The 9,739-nt window shown below is 47.5% G+C and overlaps 1 protein-coding gene across 1 annotated transcript in view; it reads right to left on the reverse strand.

Moving 5' to 3' along the window:
• The window catches only part of Emp1 (epithelial membrane protein 1), a 21,811-nt gene extending 12,322 nt beyond the window's left edge, over positions 1 to 9,489 (reverse strand). Inside the window, exon 1 of the mRNA XM_008837421.3 lies at positions 9,331 to 9,489. The gene's annotated coding sequence lies outside the window, so the exon portion shown is untranslated. The remainder of the gene's footprint in view (positions 1 to 9,330) is intronic.
• Between the last annotated feature and the right edge of the window lie 250 nt (positions 9,490 to 9,739).

Raw genomic sequence — 9,739 nt, forward strand, 5'->3', positions numbered from 1 at the left:
GAGGGAGGAGAAAAGTCCTTTTGGCAGTGCATTGGAGTATACTCTCTGTGAGTGTCTTATAGGGTTTATACTGAGTACAATACTGTATAACTGTAATAATTCAACTGTAAACCTAAAAATTTACAGCCAATTTTGAAAGAGATGCATCTTAGCTCAGGAAAATGTTATTGAATATGTCAATGCTGTTGTAATGAATGCTTCTTCTAGGTATGTGGTTATTAAATAAATAATTTAAGAATAAAAAATTTTAAAAAGAGGTCCTGACGAGGCTTGTACCTCTTTATAGAATGGTCAACTTACAGTAGGTCTAGAGAGGTCTTCACAGGACCTCACCTCAGATCCCAAGAGAACTCTTTAGAGGACCTCAACTCAGATCACAAAATCCAATCAAGACACAGCCCAGGGACTGAGATGTAGCTTAGTTGGTAAGACTGCTTGCCTAGCATGAGGGAAGCCCTGGGTTCAATTCCCAGCACCCCTTAAACTGGGTGTGGCAATGCACACTTGCAATCCCGGTACTTGGGAGGTGAAGGTAGGAGAATCTGAAGTTCAAGGCATCCTCAGATACACTGCAAGTTCAAGGTTAGCCTGTCTCAAACACAGACGTGCACACATGCATGAGTAAGGACACACATACACACACACACACCAAGCATGCAAACAAACAAAAGGCCAGTCCTGAGATGACTCTATTACTGGTTCCTCCTGTCTTTCCATTGCCCAACATCCTTCCAGCAGTGAAATTCCCCTTTCCTACTGGCTAACTGTGAATTGGGGTGAAAGCTTTTTCACACTATCTGATCAAAGACCTGGCACTTCCTCCAAGGCAGGAGGAAAGATGAAAGGCAAGCCGCTCTGGTCATGTGGCCTTCGTGAGTCACCCCTGACTGTGCACATCTTTCTCAGTGTGACACTCAAAATGCAACTGAAGCTGCTTCGCTTCCCAAGGACACTGTGCAGGGCAGCATGGAAGCCTGTCTGCCCCGCTGTGTCAGGAGCACTCTTCCTGTTCTTTGGGTTTTGAATTGTCTGTATCCCACTGAGGACCATTTTGGTTGGCAAAATGGATATCCTTGGAACACAAAAGCAGAAGGAAGGTCTACCCTTGGGAACAGCCAGGAGGATGTATCTGGAGGAGGGAAAGACTGGAATTAACAACAAGCTGAGTGGATGGGACCCTGGATGAGCCTTTCCTGGCACTTGTTATTGTTGCTTTATGTCAAGTATACTTTTCCATTCTCAACATTATTTTTTGGTAGGGATGGGGAGGAAGGGGGGCATGTGTGGGAAATGTGGAGAAAAAGAATCCTAAAGGACCTGTCTCCCTGGTTCTGGATGTCAGATGCTTGGTGTGGGAAGAAAACTGCAGGCTTCTCCTGGCTCTGTGCATCTCACACTATGGATGATATTTAGTACATCCAGCCAGGTTTGGTGCCCAGGAGAAGCATTAGCATTTAGGCAGTGACAGAAACAGGGGTCTACATGATCCAGGCAAAGGCTTTGCCCATGGTCCCAGGGCAAAGGGGCTACAGTTCACAAATGTGGGTTGTTGTAAATGGGGTAACTGCTGAAAAACGTGTGTTTATTTGGTGTTAATATAGCCTAGTATAGACTATTGCCCTTAATTAGAATGAGGAGCCAAGGGGTAAGCCTGGAGAGCAGCAAATGTGTTGAAAGAGAGGGAGGGAGGGAAGGAGAGACAGAAGTAAAGAAAGGAAGGGAAATAAGGAGAAAGAAAGGAAGAAGAGGGGGAACGACACAGAAAAAGAAAAGGAGGGAGGAGGGAAAGGAGGGGAGGGGGAAGAGAGGAAGAGGAAAGAAAAGGAGGGGGAGAGGGAGGGGAGAGGGAGGGAGGGGAGAGGAGAGAGGGAGAGAGAGAGGGAGAGAGAGAGGGAGAGCGCATGGGAGGGAGGGAGAGAGGCAGAGAGGGAGAGAGGGAGAGGGAGAGAGGGGGAGAGAGAGAGGGAGAGAAAGAGAAAAACCAATTAGAAAAGCAAGGCCGATTCTCGTAAACATTTTTTGGCTAACGGCCAGAGTTGGAATGTTTTTGCATAACATGTTTGCTCAGTGGATTCTAGGGAGGCAGAGTCCAGAGTGATAAAGAGCACAGATTCTAGGTTCAAACGTCAACCCCACCACTTCCTAACAGTCACCCATGAACCTAATAGGGTTGGCACGGTCACTGAAGGATCTGTGCCTGATGCATAATCAAGGCAGTTCATGTTGTAAGCTGTGTTTACTCATTGGTGTAATGTGAGAGACTCAGGCCAGTAAAATGAGCTTGAGACTTCTCTGGACCTGAGAGCCACGGAGAATGCAAAAGGCAAACAGCATGAATATTGTTTTGCCAATGTGTCCTCAGAGAATACTCTCTCTCTCTCTCTCTCTCTCTCTCTCTCTCTCTCTCTCTCTCTCTCTCTCATTTCCGCTCATCTTCCTTTGTGTCCAGTAGAGTGGGTGGATCTAAACAACATCTGCAAAGACTGAAGACAGACCTGGACTGAGAGACTTAAGTTCAGCCCACACCCTGGACCACAGCTGGTCATCTGATGGGGCGATGTCCCCTGGGTGAGGACAGCAGCGTTCGTTGCCTTCCGCTTCTGACAAAAGGAAAATATTCCGGCAGCCAGCTCGCCTTTCAGGGAGAGGTTGCCAAGATAATAACTAGCGTTTAGGAAGAAAAATCAAGGTGTGGCTGGACCCTGGAGGCGCTTGGGTGCGTCTGACGGCAGATGGCGGCAACATGCTTCAACCAGCCAAGCCGCTGTCTCTTGGATGTTAGAGAGCTGGGAGGGCTGTGGATGGGCAGAGGCACCCAAGTGTGCTGGGTGGGCTGCTGGCTTTGCAGTTTTAGAGCAGCAGGCTATTTGGAGGTTAAGAGGTATTGGGATCATTCATTCCTGCTCTTTGACCAAGACACACACACATACACACACACACACACACACACACACACACACGCACAACATGCAGTCAGAATGGAGCCACCATCTTAGATCTGTACTCCAGCATGATTTTCTCTTCTATCTGAGGGTTTTCTTTTTCCTTTGGTTGTGCGCCTGCGTGTGCGTGTGGGTGCATGCATGTGTAGGCCAGAGGACATCGGGTATCTCTCCAGCCTACTTGAATCTTGAGCCCCAAGCCAAGGAAGACACCCTGTCTCATAAACAAACAAACAAAGCAACAACAACAAAAAGGATTTCTTCATTGGCTTAGAGTTCAAGATTCTGCCTGGCTGGCTCGCCATAATTCCCAGGGATCCTCCTGTCTCCTCCCTAATGCTGAGATGACAAATCCACAGCCGCACAGCTATTCCTGTGGATTCTGGGAACCAGTCTCAGGTCCTCATGTTCACATGGCAAGCCCTTCACTGACTGAGCCATCTTCCCAGCCCCTCCTCACTTTTTGAGACAGAATCACTATGAAGTCCAAGCTGGCCTTAAACTCACTATGTAGTACATGCTAGCCTTGAACTCATAGCAGCCCTCTTGCCTCAACCTCCTGGGTGCTGGGTTGAGGCATGCAGCACCACACCTCAGCTCCTGTCTGAGGGTTTGACAGTTAACTACTGGCTATATTCCTCCTATCATCAAGTTGATCAAAATGTCAGCACAGCCCCTCAACACAGTGCCAATGGTGTACACAAAAGGTCTTTCAAAGGCTACTGCTTTTTTCTGTCAGGTCGCCAAGAAGGCCCACCCTATACAGACAGCTGGCCCTTGCCAACCCTGAGACTGGTTTCCAGGTCTCAGCCCCGAGCTGCACCCTCAGCATTGGAGCCCCCGCCCTGTGGAAGCTCAGAGAGCAGCTTTTAGCAAAGGGACATTTTGGGGCTCAGCTTCCGAACTGTCTCTGAGCTCTCAGGGAACACAGCTGTTAGAGCAGAACTGGATACTGCAGATTAGTACACCTCTCTCCTCCCCTTCTCCCAGTCCCCAGGGGAAAGGGCTTAGGTTATCGGGCAGAACGGGTCTAAGATCAAGGGCTTCAGTGGGTTCTCCATGCTCATCTGACCCTCTGAAGGGAGAAACACCGGGATGTCACCAATGAAACACTTCACAGGAACCCAGTGGCCCCAAGCTGGTATCAGTCATGTCAAAACTAAGTACAGCAAAAGATGGTTTATAAAGACAAAGAACAGGCTTTTGATCAAAGGCCATTGAGTGGCTCTCAAATAAGAGAGAAGGAGGAAGGAATAGAAACCAGAGTGGAAATGACCCTGTTGCGTGGCTCTTCCTATTTATCTTCTCTTTCTCTGTCCACTTGGCTCTTTCTCTTCTGCTGGGCCTGCTTGCCTCCTCCTCGAATACACTTGGCTCTACACTCCCTCACTCCCCTCCTGTCCTCTAACCTTCCTTTTCCTCTCAATCTGTTCCCCCTTTGCGCCCATCCACACCTACAAGGCCATACCCCCACCTGCTCTCTTTTTTGACAACAGGGTGGAGCTCGTTCCCAGGGCAAGCTCTGCTAAACCCAATTTCGTCCCTGTCCTCTAACCTTCCTTTTCCTCTCAATCTGTTCCCCCTTTGCGCCCATCCACACCTACAAGGCCATACCCCACCTGCTCTCTTTTTTGACAACAGGGTGGAGCTCGTTCCCAGGGCAAGCTCTGCTAAACCCAATTTCGTCCCTAGTGAATTCCTTGCCTCCTTGCTGTTGCCAATGTCTTAACAGCCTCCTCTGAGATGACACCCTTTGTTTCATAAATTCAACCTCTTCCCTCTCTCCAGGTGCTGGGTGATGTCCACTGGGCTGATAAGAGTGAGTTCTCTGAACACTGTGCCCAAGGACTCTTGGGTCCAGTAGTGCAGTGGGGGCCCCCAGATGCTCTCTCCTCTTTTCTCCTCTTCTCCTTCCTTTCTTCCTCCTCCTCCTCCTCTTCCTTCTTTCTCTCGCTCCCCCCCTCCCCAGTGCTGGGAATTGAACTCAGAACCTTGTACATTCTAGGCAATACTACTGCTGGGCTACCAACTTTTATGGATTAAATTAGTTGTTAGCATGAACACAAAGGATTTCTTTAAATAGAAGTGAAAAGGTCTTAGTTTTTCAGAGCCTCGGGAGCATTGGTGGTTCTGTTTCTTCTTCATTTTGTTTTTTTTTGGGGGGGGGGCGTGAGACAGGGTTTCCCTGTAGCCCCAGCTGGCCTAGAATTTGCTATGTACACCAGGTTCACCTCAGTCTCACAGAAATCTGCCTGCCTCCACCTCCGGGGTGTGGGATCCCGCGTACCACCTCACCTGGCTTTTTTTTTTTTTTTTTTTTTTCTTAACAACTTGCTTTTGATGACAGACCCAAGGCAAGACCACAGCCCCATCTTCCCACTCAGCCATCATACATCCACCTACAAGTTTTGCCACATTTCCAACCTATACCAAAGGATTCTCTCTTGTAACATCTTGTTTGAAGGAAAGAAGGATCCCTGAAAGAAGCTTGGGAAATTCCAAGCCAGCCCCAGCCACCTAAGGACAAGAGCACCAACAGCAGAGCCCTTTTGGTTCCAGAGAAATACCTTTTCCACAACAAGGAAGAAAACATTGACCTCCAACATTTGGTTTAAAAGGAAGAAACAGAGCAGTCATTCCCATGACTGTTTTTATCTTTTCAGTTTATCTTTCTGAGAATCAACCAGTTAAATTGAGGGAAGTGGTTTCACCAGTCAGGATGCCAGGCACTGAAGTGTCACAACGCCCCATAATTCTTGGGGAATAATGTTCAGGGGATTAGTGTTAGAAATTCAAAGAAACTTCTAACTGAATCCATATGGCGCTTCACTAATTCTGGAATGGCAAAGACAGCCTAGAAATTCAGGGTCACCTGGACAGAGAAGAGTATTTGAAAAGCGGCCAGAAAATTCCAGGTCTATACCAATCAAGAACTGTGGCCTTTCAAGGAATTGATACTCAGACTGTTTGCAATTAGACAGCCTGCCTTTGACTGGCAGTCTGTTACCATGCTCGGTTGCAACCCTGTGCAAGTACATATTATATGCACTATGGACCAAATTATGGGACCATCACCAAAAGGCTTTTAGAAGCCTGTGTTTTGGGCACTGGGTTGATTTAATCATGACCCAGTAGGTAGCAACACTGGGTGTATCACTCTGTGCTTACAAGAGAGTCCCACCAGCCTTTGAGCTCGTGGGTCAGGCGGCAATGTGTGCATATGTGGTAAATTACAGACAGGACCTCGACCATGTGCCTAGAAAATGAAATACCTCAGAAACAACTATGGGGGGATGATTGACAAGTTGCACAGCTTCAGCACCTCTAATGTTCTTTCTGCCAATAGCGGTGGTACACACCTGTCATCCCAGCACGCGAGATGGCTAAGGCAGAAGGATGCAGAGTTCTAGGCCCCAGCTTGGGGTTACATGGAGAGACATTGTCTCAAATAAAAACAGCAAAAAGCTCTTTCTGAGACTTTGGTAACAAAGTAAATAAATAAAAAGGAAAGAAAATAAAACTCGATAGTGGAATAATGCTGCTCCTTCAAGCCATATTAATTAAATATTAAATAAAGATGAAGTGTCTGGGATCAGAAACACTGGGCATCGGGTGGAGCAAGGACAGAATGGAACTGATTTTTTTCCTCTGGGTTATTTCAGGTCCGCAGAACCAGGAAGCCAATTTTGCTGAATGTAGAGAACTCAGATATTCAAAGCTGTACAAAGAAGCAGGGTGCATATGGACATGCCTTCTAAGGCAGAGTCCCGCTGCCTGGGAATCCTAAGAAGCTGTGAGCCCCCGGGGTGACCATCTGTCAAGATGGTGTGAAAGTTAGATTTCTACATGTGGTAAGGGAATGACTTTAACTCCAGGAGTCCTCCCAAAGTTTTGTCTTTTTCTTTATTTTGTTTTGTTTTGTTTTTTGATTGATCCCGAGTTTCATTATGTGCCTTGGACTAGCCTTGAACCCTTGGTAATCCCCTGCCTCTGCTCCCTGAGCTCACAGGCATGAGCTACTATGACCAACTCCAAATTTAGAATTCCATGAAAACCATGAGGAAGAAAGGGAGAGAACGGAAGCAATATGCCTGGTGCCCTTTGCTGTGGCCATTTCCCAGGCAGAGACCCCCCCTTGGGCTTTGCCCAGGCTACAGAAAAACAGTTTTGTTTCCTCCAGAGCAGTGCGCTCCTTTTCCACTGAGAGGCTCTGCCTCCCGTCCCAAAGCCACCCAGAACCAAGAAACAAGCCCACATCCCTGCTGGCCTCTGTGAAACCCTTCTTCGAGGCTGGAACTGGCCTTATTTTGTCTCCAGAAGGAATCAGAAAAAGGGTGATGAAACCAGCTAACCTTTCTCAAGGCCTGCGGGGGCCATTGGTCCTCTGGGCAGGGGGCTGTCCCTTACCTCGGGCAGACAGCCAGGGTCTTAGGCTGTGATCTACTCCAGGCTGGACCTTAATGGCTTTTTGCCAACTCCCAAGACAGTTTAATGCCTTCGAACAATGTAAAATTGGGGGGGGGTTCTCTGACTGGGGTGCCAGACCGGATGTCCAGCAGCCCTGGACAGCACTCGGCCCCCGCCCTATTCTGCAGACTGGGTGGAACTGGATCCGACAGAGGGTGGGAGGCCACAGGGGGAAAATAGGCTCCTGTTCCAGGATTGTCAAAAAATTTCTGCTGAAGCCCAGAAAAACTCAAAGCTGGGGGGGAGGGGGGAGGCTCTCGCTTCCTGGAGGAAGAGCAGAGAGCAGGAATCATAGCGGTTTTTTTTTTTAATTTGCCCCCCACTCCACAGTGGGCGGGAAGCACAGAACACTCATATTACAATGGGATTTGAACCAGCTACACAGATCGTACAATAGGTTCTGGTTTACACCTTCCCTTCGGATTCTCCTTTTGCAGACTGGCTCAGGGCTTCCCTGGTTCACACCCACGCAGTCGGTCTGGAGGTAATAAACATTAGAAGCAAAAGGAGTTGTTCCCGAAGTCTTGAGAAGTTACCCTAGCTCTTACTTAATCACCCCCTGGGGGGCAGTTTTACAAGGGCTGCCTGCTCAACACACAGGCTGGTTTTTTCTCTCCCAACCAGCAGCCTGCTTTTCTAAAGGAAAGGTCTCACTTCATCAGGCAAGCTGGATCGTGTCACTCTCTCCAATCTTGTTTATGTGAGGAAAAAAACATACCAGTATCTGTGTTGAAATGAGCCACGCCTTCACAAACACTTAACCAAAATGCTAACCTAATAAAAACAAAAGCAAACAGATCCAGCACCTTCTTCATTTCCCTGGACTCACTTCATGCTTAGCACGTGCCTTTGTATTTCTACAATATTTGCGGGGGAAAGCAATAAGATAAATGTTCTCAAATGTCCACTGCCACGCTGGAAAATTCCACCTCCACTTAGAAAATTCTTTAATCGTTTTTGATAGATCACCTTTTTACTTAGCACTGAAAGCAGCTGGTTGGGGTAGAAACTTGAAGCCATGCAACAGTTTTTACGAGAACCCCAGCAGTCCTCCGGGCCCCTACCCTCTTCCTCCCCCCACCCACCTCCACATCTGGCCCTGGATTCTGGAATCTCTCCATTCCACCCAAGCAATCCCTCCCACGTTTTATTTGAAACACCCTTTGCCTCTCTCTCCCTCTCTGTTTCTCTAACGGTTCTCTTTAAACAAACCAATCCCCTCTTCCCATCCTGTGAGAATGTGTGTGTGTGTGTGTGTGTGTGTGTGTGTGTGTGTGTGTGTGGAGAGAGAGAGAGAGAGAGAGACTTAAACAGAAGTGCACAGATAAGCAAAGGGGCAGTAAAAGCAACAGCAGCAAAAATAAACCGAAAACCAGATAGTTATCCTCAATCACCCCCAAAATAAAAGACCAACAAACACAGCACAAAGCAAACAATTCAGAGATTGCCAACTGAAAACTGCATAGAAATAAAGAGGAAAATCTTAATATCTTCCTAAGTTACTATACTTCTGGATTTCATTTCGAAGCACTTTGAATCGAAGCAGAAGAGATAAAACATCTGGCAAGTTTGCTCTACCATTTCAAAGGCATGTTGTTTCCTCCATAAAGAATATTCCACTTGGGTGTGTTCCAAAGTCCCTTCTCCTTTCCCAGCCTCAGAGCACAAACCCACTCAGATACGAGCAAGAGAAAGTGATTACAGCCAGGTCCCGCTCACGTACCCAGATCCCTCCACAAAATATAGTTTTTCAGAACTTTGAGGAGAAAGAATTAGTCTCTACTTTTCAGCTAAAAGTTTCAAGGACTTGATTCTTTGAGAGTCACTGGAAAGGAGAGACAGAGAGGGAGGGAGAGAGAGACTGAGAGAGACTTAAACCAAAAGCTGCAGAGGTCTCCCAGCAGGGAGCGGACCTACCTACCTGGAAGAAGGTCCAGTGGCAGATGCCCTAATGATGAGTGACCTGAGCTAGTGGCGGCTCTGGTCCGCTCTTCTGGAAGTATATGACAGCAGTGACGGAAGGCACCCGCTTCCCGAGGTTATAAGTTTCCTACCCTGGTGTGCTGGGGTGTGTGATGGGCGGTTTCTTTTCCCTGTGTTTTAAAGGAGTTTCTATGAATCAGTCTGGCTTTAAAAAAAAAAAAAAAAAAAAAAAAATGTTGGTAAGCTACGCCCTGCTAAATTGGCAGTCAGTCAGAAGTGGCTGGGAGTGAGCCATCAATTCAAAGAACCCTGTTGTAGCTCCCTCTGACTCAGACACACAGACCGCAGTGGAAAAAGGAGTGACATTGCTTCAAATGAGTAATAGGACTCACACAAATAGATCTGTT

This window comes from Nannospalax galili, unplaced genomic scaffold, assembly GCF_000622305.1.
Source record: "Nannospalax galili isolate Female #2095 unplaced genomic scaffold, S.galili_v1.0 scaffold210, whole genome shotgun sequence".
NCBI lineage: Eukaryota > Metazoa > Chordata > Mammalia > Rodentia > Spalacidae > Nannospalax > Nannospalax galili.